Here is a 14,888-nt window from a genome sequence, read left to right on the forward strand (position 1 = left end):
CAGGGAACTCTTTAAACTAACCTGCGCTCTCTCTCTGCTCGCACAGCTCGGAGGCCATCTTGTTTCCCAGCTTTAAACAATCACACGTTCATCAACTCAAGCGTTTCTGAGACCACAACAATCAACAACATCAACCAATCACAGCTCCACTTACTGAACTGTTAGCCGTGAGATTCATCAGTAGCAGCCTCGTCTGAGCTTCATCAACTTCAGCGTCCATCAGACGAAGTGAAGTGAAGGCGCTTCCTATCCTGCGTCTCAGTGTGTGTGTGTGTGTGTGTGTGTGTGTGTGGTGTGTGTGTGTGTGTGTGTGTGTGTGTGTGTGTATGTGTGTGTGTGTGTGTGTGTGTGTGTGTGTGTGTGTGTGTGTGTGTGTGTGTGTGTGTGTGTGTCCTCACCTCACTATGACAGAATGCAGTCTGACTGGTTAGACTGAGTTTCAGTCTGTGCTGCGTTCACAGGATCAGATGTGTTTGTGAATAGAATTTGTGGGAAGGGATCTTTAACAGAGTTTCCTGCTATACTAACCTGCAGTGCGTTTGATCAAAACATAGGAAGTCATTACATTTGTGTAATTTTGCAGAATAATCCAGAGTGTCGGACTGGACTCTTTGCAGCCTCTGTTGTGTAGAGTTCTGCTTCCTGGACACAGCTTGAATAACTATATTCATTAAAACAACACAAAGTGATCTCTTCACTGCTCTTTGGTGATCTGGTTTTTCATTTGTAGAGTAACCGCAGCTGTCAGATAAGTGTAGTCCAGTAAAAAGTACAATATGTACCTCTGAGATGAGTACAGGTATCTCACTCACATTTCTGGTGTAACATCCTCTCGACCGCCCTTCCAATGTGTGTTATCTCCACCATCTCACCCACATTTCCGTTCCTATTGCCTCACACCAAAGTTCGCTTTGTCGTGCTGGGGATTGTCAACTTTCGGACTCTTAGACATCCATTGACCCCTTGAGCCACACCATCCGGACAGATTCCAGTCAAATTTTACCGGGTGGGGTTTTTCGTAAATTAGGGTGATGGAATGCTCCGGTTTTGGGACAAAATTAACATGGGATCAATCCGGTCATTGTACGTACTTCGTCTCACTGGAATATTAACGGTCAGATTGAATACAACATCGACCCCATTTCTCCGGTCAATGACGGGAGAGTTTTGAAAGTGACAAAACACTGTTCCACACATTTAAAAACACTTAAACAATTAAACAATGTTTACCCAGGATTCAGGCACCTTCCCTGGCTTGTAAAATACGGTGATGCGCCCTGGAGGTATCAGACTATTTAAAACATGTATACCCAGGATTCAATCACTTTTCCTGGCTTGTAAAGTGCTGTGGAGCAGCCTGTTCTCTGGGTAAACTCTCTTTGCATTGGAATCACTATTTCTGCTATCACTATCACCACTTTTCCCCGCCTTTCAAAGACTTATTCCTGGGTAGAAAAGCCATGTGCTGCATGGTGCTCTGTGGGTCTCTGTGAGTCTCAGACCCTGCTAACAGCAGAGACCCTGCTGCCAGTACTATGAACAGATTGATCAGTTTCTAACAATACTTTAGCCCACATCAGAGCCCTCCCAGATGGCAAAAAGTCATTGAATCAACATTGAGATATTGTCACGCTGAAGGTTGCAATCAACATTGATGTCAGACATTGAAAATAAACTAAAATCAACAAACAAAAAAAGAGCCCATTATTTATTCAGTTTCTTTATTCAGATTCAATGATATGAACATCTTGTAACATCTTTTGTCCACAAGCACGAAAAACATTCTCTCTTGAAGGTCCCATGTCATGCTTTCCTGGTTCTTACCCGTCCCCTTGTGTGTTATGAAGCTTTTTCTGCATGTTAACGGTCTGCAGAGTCACAAACCCTCAAAGTACACCCTGTAGAGAGTAAAACTCTAACACAGAGAAGACCTGTCTATGCTGCCCCAGAACGCCTCGGTGGACATTTCTCTTTTTCCATTGTTTACTTCCTGAGTAAAGTGACGTAACGGATTTCCACACACACACACAGCCTGGCTGTGAGAGTGTGTGTGCTCAGGCTGAGTTCCTCTGTGTCTCGCAGACCCCATGCCATCATCATTTTCTGTTTAAAGCAGCTTTGCTAGACGTTGATAACATGCATTCTTCACATGCTGAAGATATGGATTTGAAAAAATGCACGTTTTGCAACATAGCACACGTTAAGGACATTTATTGACATAATAAACATCTAGCAAAGCTGTTTTAAACAGAAAATGATGATGGCCTTTTGAACACAGATTCTGAGGATCGTTTCTGCTTCTGCTTTTATCCATCAGGTCAAAATAGGATTCACACACCTGACATCATTGTGATAAATTAGGCCTCAGCCTCTTCAGCACATCACAATCAAAGAATTTAAAAATAAACAAATATAACAATTACAATCCAGTGCCTCTTGTCAACTGGCAACTCACAATTCCACACATTTCAATTTCACAGGCAAATGGGACTTCATGCTTAAAATGACTGCATGTGCAAGCATGTACATACATTAAAGTTTTACCTGATCACTAACAATGAACTTGAACAGTAGAAATACTGGATATGCCCCTCTTTTGAACTGGCAACTTACACATCCACACATTCTTTGATTCCCTATTTCAGAAGAGAACTTATATGCTTAAAATGAAATGAATGCTGTGAGGTTTTACATGAGCACTAACCACAATGCACTAGAACAGGTGAAACATAGATTAAAGTCATATCTGGCTTCCCCATGAACATTCACAGCAAAAGCTTTGTTTTCCGAGACCTTATGCGCTGTGAGCATCGAGAGCCAAGCTCGTAAAAGATAGTCTGAATGGCTTCAAAGGTATACCTCATCTCCTTTGGATAATCCATGTTCATTGCATAAAGTAGGCTGAAGAGGAAAGGCAGTAGAGAGGTCTGGCAGGTCATGCAGTACAATGGTCCCTTCCCACACAACAGCCACGTCTCGCACATTTGGCGATATGATCATCATCTTCAATGACGGTGAGGATGGCCACAGACACACCTCTCAGCAATCGTTCTTCATGTTCAGTGTCCTGAGGAAAAGTAAAATATGCATGAATGAGTGCTATGGAAAACTAAACGGCAAAATACATATCCACTGATTCTAGCTTTAGCACCAAGCTACTGAGTCTTACCATTCAGCTTGTGGAAGTTATAATTGCAACTGAACAGCACGGCGGCTATCACCCACCAACCTTGTTGTGACGAGTTCTATAAAGAAGTATTTTCTGATAAAGAACACCAGAAAACAATGGCCAGATGTATCGGGTTGGCTGTTGCTCAAACAGCGCTGATATTTATTTTTACATTTTGGGTGAACTCATCGCGCTCGAGTTCATGAGGTGAAAACATCTCTGTACAGGCAACTGTAGCTTTTTACACTGGAGGCGCCCATCTCGGCCGAAGTCGGTTCATATTAACCTAAAGGTACATCATTAAATGGTAAATGTCGCCTTTAAGGAGCAGAACATTTTTGTTTTATTTGTGTGTGAATAATGAAATAATTTCAAATCAGTTTTTCTGTGATAGGTAATTGGTGTGGAGAAGATTGACCTCAGCCTTGCTTTGAACATTGTTCCAAAGGCTCTGTAGTAAATGGTGAGTATTCAAATGTTTTCTGTGATTTACTTGACTAACTTAAACTTGATCTTTAACTAATTGAAAACTGATATTAGTCTGACCATTTCTGAATATTTATTCATAACATTTACATACTGCAAACATTGCAGGGATATACACATGTTCTGATTTATTAGGCCAAAGTGATTCAGAAAGTGAGAGGCAAAAGCCAAACATTCTGCGATAAAGCCTCCTTCACAAAGTGATCATGTTTTGTTTGTTTACATGGCTATAAGGGTGTTTCTTATATGTAGTCTTACATCAGTAATACTTATTTTAAGTCGCTTTGGAAAAAAACGTAACTAAATGAAATGTAATGTAGTCTAACCTGGTTGTTCGTACTTGATATAAAAAGTTATTCTCACTATAGAGCCAAAACAGGAGTGATGTGGTCCCTTCTCCGTGCTCTGGTCAATACATGTTGAATCAGCTGAAGCAACTTCACTGACTTTTTGGTACACCCTGATAATAAAGAGTTACAATAAGCTAGCCTTGAAGTAACAAATGCATGGACTAGTTTCTCTGCATCGTTTTGAGGCAAGCACACAACTACAATCATGACATCATTAGAAAATGAAATGATTTCATGATTTTTATAACTGTGATATTTTGTTTTCTTTGATAAATGTGCAGTTTAAGCGTATAACAACCCTGCCCCTCCAATCAACATTTCTCTCTCAGCTGGATGTACTATCTGACAAACTTCTGAAGGTTTTTGAGAAGAGAGGAGGACAGATAGGCCAGCGTCTGAACTGTATTATGTCAAACATGACTCAAGTAAGAATTCATTTTAAGAAAATTATACATCGAGTCAATAGTGTACACATTTCATTGAGCAAAACAGATTCTTTATTTTCTTATTCCCCTTCACTTAGGTTGATGATGTCGATTTAGGCCGGGATTGTCTTCTCAAGGGGCTGTGTGTGTACCTCTGTGTGTGTACCCCTGTGTGTGTACCTCTGTGTGTGTACCTCTGTGTGTGTACCTCTGTGTGTGTACCTCTGTGTGTGTACCTCTGTGTGTGTACCTCTGTGTGTGTACCGCTGTGTGTGTACCTCTGTGTGTGTACCTCTGTGTGTGTACCTCTGTGTGTGTACCTCTGTGTGTGTACCTCTGTGTGTGTACCTCTGTGTGTACCTCTGTGTGTGTACCTCTGTGTGTGTACCTCTGTGTGTGTACCTCAATGAGAGAGTTTGTGGTCAGTAGAAGTAATATTTGACCTTTTGATTTTTTTTTTTTGGCTTTAAAATATGTATTTATTGAAACACCACATAGTATATAGCCTAAAGTAAGTGAACATCCCTGTTTTTGGTTTAATAGCCAGACTACACTGAAAAGCTAGAGGCCTTTTAATTTAAAACGGATACAGGAAATGAAACATTCTTTATCAGGTCAGACAGGAGTATATCAGATAACAAGGAGGCTTAAAAGTACTGAAATCTGACCAAATGTACTTGTTAGACACAGGGACTTAGTAATGGGTATATATATGTATTGATTTGTTAGATCTCACTCTGTTCCTTTTGTGACTGTGCGCTCTGCAGGCAGAAGATGAAGACGTCATTCTGCGGTCCATTCAGGGGATTACGGTGGGACTTTATGTTGTCAAACACAATTCCACCATGAGAGCAGAGGACAGATGAGACCAGAGGACAGATGAGACCACAGGACAGATGAGACCAGAGGACAGATGAGACCAGAGGACAGATGAGACCAGAGGACAGATTGTCCTGGAAGGCCAACAGGTACTAACTGATGTGGACAACATTGCATTAGCTGCTACCATGCTGTTTGGACTAATGTATGCAATGAACCTGAACGACCCCCCTAAACTGAAGTGCACGTTCGAAGTGCTCCAGCAAATGTTAATGGAGCTAGACGGCAACATGTTCTCCAAGAAAGCCCAAGCGTTTAAAAACAAACTGTTTGAGTGAGCTGTTGCCATGGACCATTGTGCGCTTTTACAGCATTCATCCTGGACTTTCATCGATACACCTGTCTTGCACTTCCTTTGCTCATGCTTTTTGCTGTATTGATTTGCATGTTTCAGAAATGTGGGTTTTTCCTGGGGTCATGTGTTTTCAGAATGTACCACTTGTCATGTGTTTTCAGAATGTACCACTTGTCATGTGTTTCAGAATGTACTAATTGCACTACTTCAAAATGTCAGTTCTTGTTTTTATTTGTAATACTTTCTTTAGTGCATATGTGGTGAGAAACCAGGCCATTATTATACTGTCATGTATTTTTCCAAAGCAATGCCATTGCTTTTTTGTATTAAAGTGCCCTTTCATATTAGCAGGGTACTATTTAAATCATGGATTTGCAAGAACGTTTGCTTTTTTCGGCTAGGCGTTGACATTTTCTGTTAATTGTTTACTATGAATGAGTTACAAAAATAAGCCTTTCTTTGCCATTTGGCCCAATAAACCTTTCTTTTGGTCGGGAGAATAGTTTCCTGCTTGCTGTGTTCTAACACAATAATGTATCTGTACATGCATCACAAACTTTTTCTATTTCTTCTATTTCTTTATTTTCAATGTATTTGTTAATTCTCCTGGGGCTGCATGATGGAAAAACCAAAAGCTCATCTGGATGTGTGGTGGTTGTTAATATTGTTTTATTTTTTGAGAAAAATACATGAATGTTGTTCAAAGAAATGTGTTTGTCTTTATTGACTATTTGTTTTAAAATGTTATGATAAATGCTGTAGATATAAGAGATTAGGATGGATCCTGTAGAAGAATGTACGACATGCCTCTATTCACATGAAATAAATAATCTTATGTACCCCTTGAGCACTAGGTAGATTAAACAGAAAACTATAGCATGGAGTTTAAACAAGAAATTCATGTGGCTTCAACAGGTACAAATGAAATATACTGAGTATATTAAAAGCCTATAATGAACATAAAAAGTCATGTTGGTTAAACATAGGGTAAATGAATATACCTGTATTAAAGGAAATATTCAAATGAACATAACAATTTCATGTTTCTTTGACATAACATAGTTGTGTGTCTTTAACATAATGGAGTACACATGTTTTTAATGTGTGCAACTGGTTTCCATATTAAAATCATGTGAATCCAACTGCCTTTTTTTTCAGTGCAGTGGTCAACTTTGATGAAACTGAAAGTAAAGATGCCAATGAACCAGATTCAGCCTTTGCTGCCGCCAGTGAGAGCTCAGATGAAGATGACCAGATGGAGCCTGAGCCTCTGTCAGATTTGGATCATCCCTCTCTCCCCCCTCACAGAAGGTGCATGGCTCACACCTTGAATCTAGTGGCCAAAGATACAGAATTGAAAAATGCTACAAAGCAATGTTGAGGGCTGTTTTTGCAAAAGCATCTGCTCTGTGGAACAAGGTTAAGCGGAGTTCAAAGGCTTCTGATACTGTGGAGGAAAAGCTTGGGATTAGCTTTGTTGCGCCAAATGACACAAGATGGAACTCTGTATTTCTTTCCATGGAGCGACTGTCTCGCATTGCAACACTAACTACCAAGGCAGAAATGAATGTGGATGAGGTCACCTCTGCAAATGATGCCACTCCCCTACATGACAAGCTGCTCCTGCACGATGTGAGTGATGAGTTTGGCTTTCGTCGATTCTCACCAGATGAAGTCAACTTCATACACAAGTTTGTGGATGTGATGAGGCCTTTGGCACTTGCACTAAACATCCTCCAAGCAGAGAAGAACATCTTTCTTGGGTACCTGGCTCCAACCATTGTGGAACTGCAATGTCATATGAATGACCTGTTGGATGAGAGCACAAAACCCACTGCTGCAGAGGGTCTCATTACATGCCGTCCCCTCATAAAGAGCATCTTGCAGTCACTGAGCACAAGGCTGGCAGTTCTTCTGGAGAAGAGGGAGCACATACTGTCCGCTTTACTGGTGCCAAGATTCAAGCTTGACTGGGTCCAAGATGAGGAGAAACATGTGCAGTACAGATTGATGCTGAAAAGAGAATGGCAAACCAACTCTGATGACTCGGATGCAAGAGACTCAGGTCAAACCCAGTCCAGTGGGGAAAGTAACAAGAAAGATCCTGCAGCTTCATTCTTCAGATTTAACAGAAACCCTCAGGTTCCTCAAAAATCTGAAGTGGACATGTATTTGGATGCCCCAACCACAGATGGGTTTGATGAGTACATGCAGTTTCCAAAACTCAAAAGGCTGTTCATAAAACACAGCACTGCCCTCAAGCGCTCCGGTAGAGAGGCTCTTCAGCATCGGTGGTCAAATATTCAGGTAGGGACGAGCTGTGATTATATTCCTCATCTAATTATTTCAGTAATTGCCATTTGCCTCAGTACACAATTCCTTTAATACAGATTACTGTTACAATGTTTGCCACAATAATCATGATGTTAAAATGCCTTCTCTTCTTCTTCTTTCTTCTTCTTCTTGCATCTCATTCAGGCCCAGGAGAAACCGGCTGGGAGATGACAACTTTGAGAAGCAGCTGATCTTGAATGCCAACAAAAATATTTGAAGGTAGATATATTATTGTTGTGAGCTGTTTTTTGGGCTATAGAAGTACAATGTATTGCTAATGGAGATGAGTATATTGGTGTGCAGAGGTGAGCTGCATACAAATAACAGTCAGAGCATATCTTGTTTTTGTTTTTACAGGAAGCAAGAAACAGCAGATCCACCAGGGAGAGACCAGACCACTGTGACCGAAACAGCAGATCCACCAGGGAGTGACCAGACCACTTTGACCGAAACAGCAGATCCACCAGGGAGAGACCAGACCACTGTGACCGAAACAGAAGATCCACCAGGGAGTGACCAGACCACTTTGACCAAAACAGCAGATCCACCAGGGAGTGACCAGACCACTTTGACCGAAACAGCAGATCCACCAGGGAGAGACCAGACCACTTTGACCGAAACAGCAGATCCACCAGGGAGTGACCAGACCACTTTGACCGAAACAGCAGATCCACCAGGGAGTGACCAGACCACTTTGACCGAAACAGCAGATCCACCAGGGAGTGACCAGACCACTTTGACCGAAACAGCAGATCCACCAGGGAGAGACCAGACCACTTTGACCGAAACAGCAGATCCACCAGGGAGTGACCAGACCACTTTGACCGAAACAGCAGATCCACCAGGGAGAGACCAGACCACTTTGACCGAAACAGCAGATCCACCAGGGAGTGACCAGACCACTTTGACCGAAACAGCAGATCCACCAGGGAGTGACCAGACCACTTTGACCGAAACAGCAGATCCACCAGGGAGAGACCAGACCTCTGTGACCGAAACAGCAGATCCACCAGGGAGAGACCAGACCACTGTGACCGAAACTGCAGATCCACCAGGGAGTGACCAGACCACTGTGACCGAAACAGCAGATCTACCAGGGAGAGACCAGACCACTGTGACCGAAACTGCAGATCCACCAGGGAGTGACCAGACCACTGTGACCGAAACAGCAGATCCACCAGGGAGAGACCAGACCACTGTGACCGAAACAGCAGATCCACCAGGGAGTGACCAGACCACTGTGACCGACACAGCAGATCCACCAGGGAGAGACCAGACCACTGTGACCGAAACAGCAGATCCACCAGGGAGAGACCAGACCACTGTGACCAGTGACAGAGGATCTTCATTCAGATAAGGCCTTTTCAGGATGGACAGAAAGTAACAATGTCCTTGCCCCTGCACACTTTTGGACTCTTTTCTTTATTTTCACAAATTATTATTTGTGATTTAGTTATTTTAGTTATTTATTTGAACTGTAACCAGTGGTGACAGATCTTCACTCAGTATTTTCACTCACACTGGACAGAAAGTAATAGCAGTACTGTCCATGGGCCTTGGACTCTGACTGACTCTTTAAGTTATTGGGTTTTTTTACCTAATTTTTTTTACCTTTTTTGCCTCATTCATTTGGGCTGAATATTGCACCCAAGTTATGACCCAAGTTATAGAACTTTTTGTTCTTTGGGCAAACAAGTCAGGAAAAAAAAAGAATGCGACTGACTTAATGAAAAGAGAATTAATGTTTAAATGTTTTGCACTTTGAATATTGAACTTTGAGGTACAACCTTAGTTTCATACCTCAGCCTGGTTCCTACCTCGTGTTGTGTTAGTACAGAGTTATGTCGGCACATGTTTATATGTTATATGTTTGCACAATGACTACTTTCACTTTTAGTACTTTAAGTATATTTAGATTATTATACTTAATAAAGACCATTCAAGAAGCACGTTTTTCCTCATGTTTTTGAAAATATAATGTGGAGATGAAAGCTGCAGCTGCTACTAGTGTGGACTGAATGGGCGGCAGCTAAGCGTTATGGAAATGCCAGTATTCTGATTGCTGTCTGTGGTTCTATATGGGTTATGGCAATCATTTTGACAAATAATAGCTCGCAGCAACGTATTGAAAAAAGAACTATAAACTATAAATTAGTTCATTTTTGAAACCATGAACTTTAGTTCAACATTTTGAATTATGAACTATGAACTGAACTAGTTCATTTTAAAATGTGTGAACTGTGAACTGAACCAGTTCATGTAGAAAGTGAACTTTCCCAACACTGCTCTCAATGCTCTGTGGTCTTTGTTTTTGAAAAGGCCCCCAGATCTCCCCATGTCGCCCGACGACTTCATGGTTATACAGAGATCCAAGGAAAGGCACGCGCACTAGAGGACGTGTCGGCTCATGCCCTAGCTCAGCATCATGACTGAGTCATAAGTGTGTAAAGGTGAAGTAGACAGAGTAATTAAGCTTGAAGGACAGAGACAGGGAGGTTAGTAGGTGGTTACCAACGGATGCCTTCCCCTTGCCGCAATGGCCGTATCTGTTTATGGCCCGTTTCCTTACGTTACACCCAAAAGGGCCTCGCCCAGAAAGGGGTTGAAAGAAAGATCAGGATGAAAAAGTGGGGAGAGAATGTGGTTTAGGTTTAGGCAAAGAGCCAGAGTGGTTAAGATTAGTGGTCAGATTAAAGGTAAAGTAATAGGCCTGCTGATGTATATTTAAAAGGAATGAGAGGCATGGACCTAGTATTTATGTTTAGGTACCAAACCCCAATAGGTTAAGTCTAGGGGTAAGATTAGGGTGAGGTAATAGGTCTGTTGTTGTATATTTAAAAATACTGAGAAGCATGGACCTAGTATTTGTGTTTAGGCACCAAATCCCAATTGGTTAAGTTTAGGGGTCAGATAAAAGGTAAGGTAATAAACCTGCTGAGGCATACTAAAAGAATGAGAAGTATGGACATAGTATTTATGTTTAGGCACCAGATCCTAACCGGTTAAGTTTAGGGGTCAGGTTAAAGGGTAAGGTGATAGGCCTGCTGATGTATATTACAAAGAATGAGAAGTATGGACATTGCAGTTATGTTTAGGCATATGACCTCAAATGGTTGAGTTTAGGGGTTAGATTAAAAGGTAAGATAATAGGTCAGCTGAAGTATACTTAATAAGAAGGAAACGCATGGATAATGTACTTATGTTTAGGCATATGACCCCAAATGGTTGAGTTTAGGGGTCAGGTTAAAGGGTAAGGTGATAGGCCCGCTGATGCATATTACAAAGAATGAGAAGTACGGATATAGTATTTATGTTTAGGCACCAGACCTCAATCGGTTAAGTTAAAGGGTACGGTGATAGGTCTACTGATGTATACTACAAAGAATGAGAAGTATGGACATTGCAGTTATGTTTAGGCATATGACCCCAAATGGTTAAGTTTAGGGGTCAGGTTAAAAGGTAAGGTGATAGGTCAGCTGATGTACCCTCACAAGAAAGAAAAGCATGGATAATGTACTTATGTTTAGGCATTTAACCTCAATTGGTTAAGTTTAGGGGTCAGCTTAGAATAATATAAAATAAAGATTTATTTTTCAAACTAAACGATCCGAAAATTGTGTTCATTTGCATGTTGTGACTCCCATCCTCAGCCACTGGAGTGGTTTGCAAAAATACTGTAGCAGTCAGCCATCCATTCGTGGTCTCCTGCCTCCATCTAGTGGTGACAGGGGGTAGTGCAAGTATCCTTTTCTCACATGGTTTGTTTATTAAAAACAATTTATTATTATTGTAAAGGATACCAGAGGGATTGTCATAAACCCTGAGTGACCGGAGAGGTTCCTTTGGATTAAGCTTGTGAAGGGGAAGAGTACTTTATTGGTTATTTTTAGTGGTTAAAATTGAAAGACAAATGGTCTTTGAATCAGAAAAAAACCCAAAATATTAGTCAAAATAATCAGTTTTGTTGTCTAAAAAAACCAGGATTATCTGAAGATCAAGTTGCCATAGTTTGTCATTCATCTAAAAACAGAGAGAGTACTATGTTTTTTTAAAAAGAGGTTTATAGGGTCATGTACTATTGACGCTCCTATTTGTCCAGTGCAATCTTCATGAACGGCAGCATAAAAAGCTCTCCAAATAGAGAGAACAATCATAGCCATTAGCCTCCCTAGGTTTTGACTCGTGTTTTCAGTAGCATCATTAGCATAGCATGTCGCTCCCCAATAGCCGTGGGCTAATGGTATCAACATCCGGTCCGGGGTCATGGTTCATATACTCCTGAGCTCATGACGGCATCCGTTAGCACTCTATTAGCTCCGTGGTAGCACGGTAAAGGTTGTTATCTGACCCTTTTTGAGGGGAATAGACTTTTTATTGTTTTTTTTATTTTTATTGTTTGTGTCTATATAAAGGTGAAACCAAACGGTATCATTTATAATAAATAAATATACATAGATCCTTTTTATAGAAAAAGAATCCCAAAATTAAATAGGCTACTTCTCAGAGAGGTTATGTTTGCATTTGCGTATTACAAGTCTTTAATATTAGGAGTGAATAAAGCGGATGTTACAGCGCCTTCACTTAATAAAATTAGTTAGTCAACCGCTTTTTGTATTATTTTAGAATAAGTAAGAGAGTTAAAAAGGATTGGAATAAAGTAGTTGTATTAAGGGTTAAGCGACCCACCTATTAAAAGTTCTCTTTTAGAAATAGGGTGAAGATAGACGGAGAGAGGGAGAGAAAGAGGTGTATCTCAGGTGGGATACTGGTTAGAGAAGTTCAGAGGTCAGGAGTTGGGCAGTGCATACGTTCCACTCTCCCTTAGCCGGAATAGGCTTTCTCTGTAAACCTGCTACCCTCTGGCAGGACCCCGGAAGGCCTGAGAGGGGAAAGGTCTGGGTTAAGTGTAGTGAGCAGAGAATCCTATTATTATGTCATATGTAGAATAAGAAAGTAATTAATAAACATCATCCTACTGTAATTATTATTTGTGTTCTGTATATTAAACCTGTAGTTGAGTAAAAAATAAGCATCTTTATTCAGCATCATTACTAAGAAGAAAGGAGGGAGGGAAGGAACAAACCGAATCCAATTATTTTTGGTGTTTTTATTAAATAGAAAATGATCAATCAACGTATATATACTTTTTAAGTATTACAGAAATAACAATAACTTGTCATTCCCTAACATCTTATTTCAAAAAGGAAAACTATAAAGAAATAATCACAATAATACTAAATTCTGTCTAGTCTATCCAAGGGGATGAAGTAATAAACGATGAGGAAGATATGAGAACAAATATATATAGTGTTTATATTTTATCTTTCTCTAAAAAATATATAGGACCCCTATCAAGGATTATGTTTTTTAGTTAGACTCCCCTAACAGGAAACACTTAAAGTGATTGGTTCCTTACCAGTAGATAGATTTGGAAATATACTCAAGAAACATGTATAGTTTTAACTTTAGACACTCTAAAAGGAGTGTATATATGTACATAGAGGATTCCTAACAAAAGGATGTAAAAAAAGGAAACAAAGAGTTAGACTCCTCTATAGAGAAACCACTATGGCTGCTTAGTGCAGTTCAAGTCAATACACTTTGGAATAATAGGAAACATGTATAGTTTGACCTTTTATGTATTTTTTTGAAAATATATACAAATATGTGAAAGACCCCCTATCCAAAGGAATTACTTTGTAGTTCAACTCCTCTTGTTTTCGAGACCCTCTAGGTGCCTTGTTACCTTGAAAGGAGTAAACTCTAAAAGGGAAAATGATTATGGTCAAATTACTGTTTAACAAGTCCCGAAGTATAGTCCTGTCCCTCGGCTTATTTTATAGGTTTAGGAATGATTTCCAGTGTTCCCACATTTTTTCAGCCGTGTAGGGGGTCCAATGGATACGGTCCCCTTTGGTGGAGAAGTATTTACGCTCCAGTTCCGGTATGTAGTTTGGGGTTTGAATGATCAGTTTATTAAGGGTTCTGATGTTTCTGATGGTGCTAAATGACAGTTCCGGAGCGTAGTTGATGCTTGTCATACGTACTGTGGCATTGGGGAAGGTATCTCTGGTGGAAGCTAAAAGCTGATCCAGATTATTTGATACGATAGCTCTGTTGCTATTGTCCCTATCGTTGAGGCCAAAGCACAGAAGAACTTTTCGGACCTCTCCTGATGTTGGGGTCATGTGTTTGATAAGAAAGGCGGCCTGGCCCAAATTGGCCCCTGGGAAGCTATCCACCTGTATTTTGATATTCTCTATCGGTTGGAGACGGGAGATATTGGAGTCCCCAATTATTAGGACCTCACGTTTAGGGTTCAGGGACCAATTCTTTTTCTTATTTCACCGGTGTTCATGGCGTGTGGCCAGACTTGTCGGAGGAGAAGGGGAAAGATTGAAGTCCTCCGTTATTAGAGGTCTGGAGCGTTCCGGTCTAGGTTCCGGAAACATGTGTGTTGTCAGAGATGTGTTGTCTAGCATCTCAGTCCTAGGAGGGCGGGTGGTCGGAGTAGAGGGACTAACCGGAGTTAAATCTCGGTTAGGGAAAACCACATTCTTGGCCATTAATTGTGGCTGAGGGATTGATTGGTTGTTGGTGATAGTTAGGGGGGTAGGTGGCTCTAAGGGTGTCCTATTTTTCTCCGGAGGTTGTTCCCCGCTTAGGCCTCGGGATGCTCCAGTCTCGAGTTGGTGGACTGGAGTGGTAATGTCCCCCAGAAAGGGGGGTCTGTGTACATCGATCCTGATGTTCATCAGATTGAGGTCTTCTGCCGTTTGGATAAAAATCCAATTTTCTGTTGTGTGGAATTTTGATTTTATCCAATGACAGGCTATGTCCCAGGTCCTTTGTTCTTCTCCGTCTGTCATTTTCCTTAATTTAGACAGCAGATCTGTGATTGTTTGAGTGTGGTGCTCATCAGAAATCTGTAAGCCAGTCTGCAACCAATT

General features: G+C 40.9%; 1 protein-coding gene across 1 annotated transcript in view; it reads right to left on the minus strand.

Annotated features, from left to right (window-relative positions):
* LOC307044213 (uncharacterized protein) overlaps positions 1-14,888 on the minus strand; it is a 305,770-nt gene that overhangs the window by 45,386 nt on the left and 245,496 nt on the right. The gene's annotated exons all lie outside the window — the stretch shown is intronic.

This window comes from Notothenia rossii (assembly GCF_949606895.1).
Source record: "Notothenia rossii genome assembly, chromosome: 6".
Classification (NCBI taxonomy): domain Eukaryota; kingdom Metazoa; phylum Chordata; class Actinopteri; order Perciformes; family Nototheniidae; genus Notothenia; species Notothenia rossii.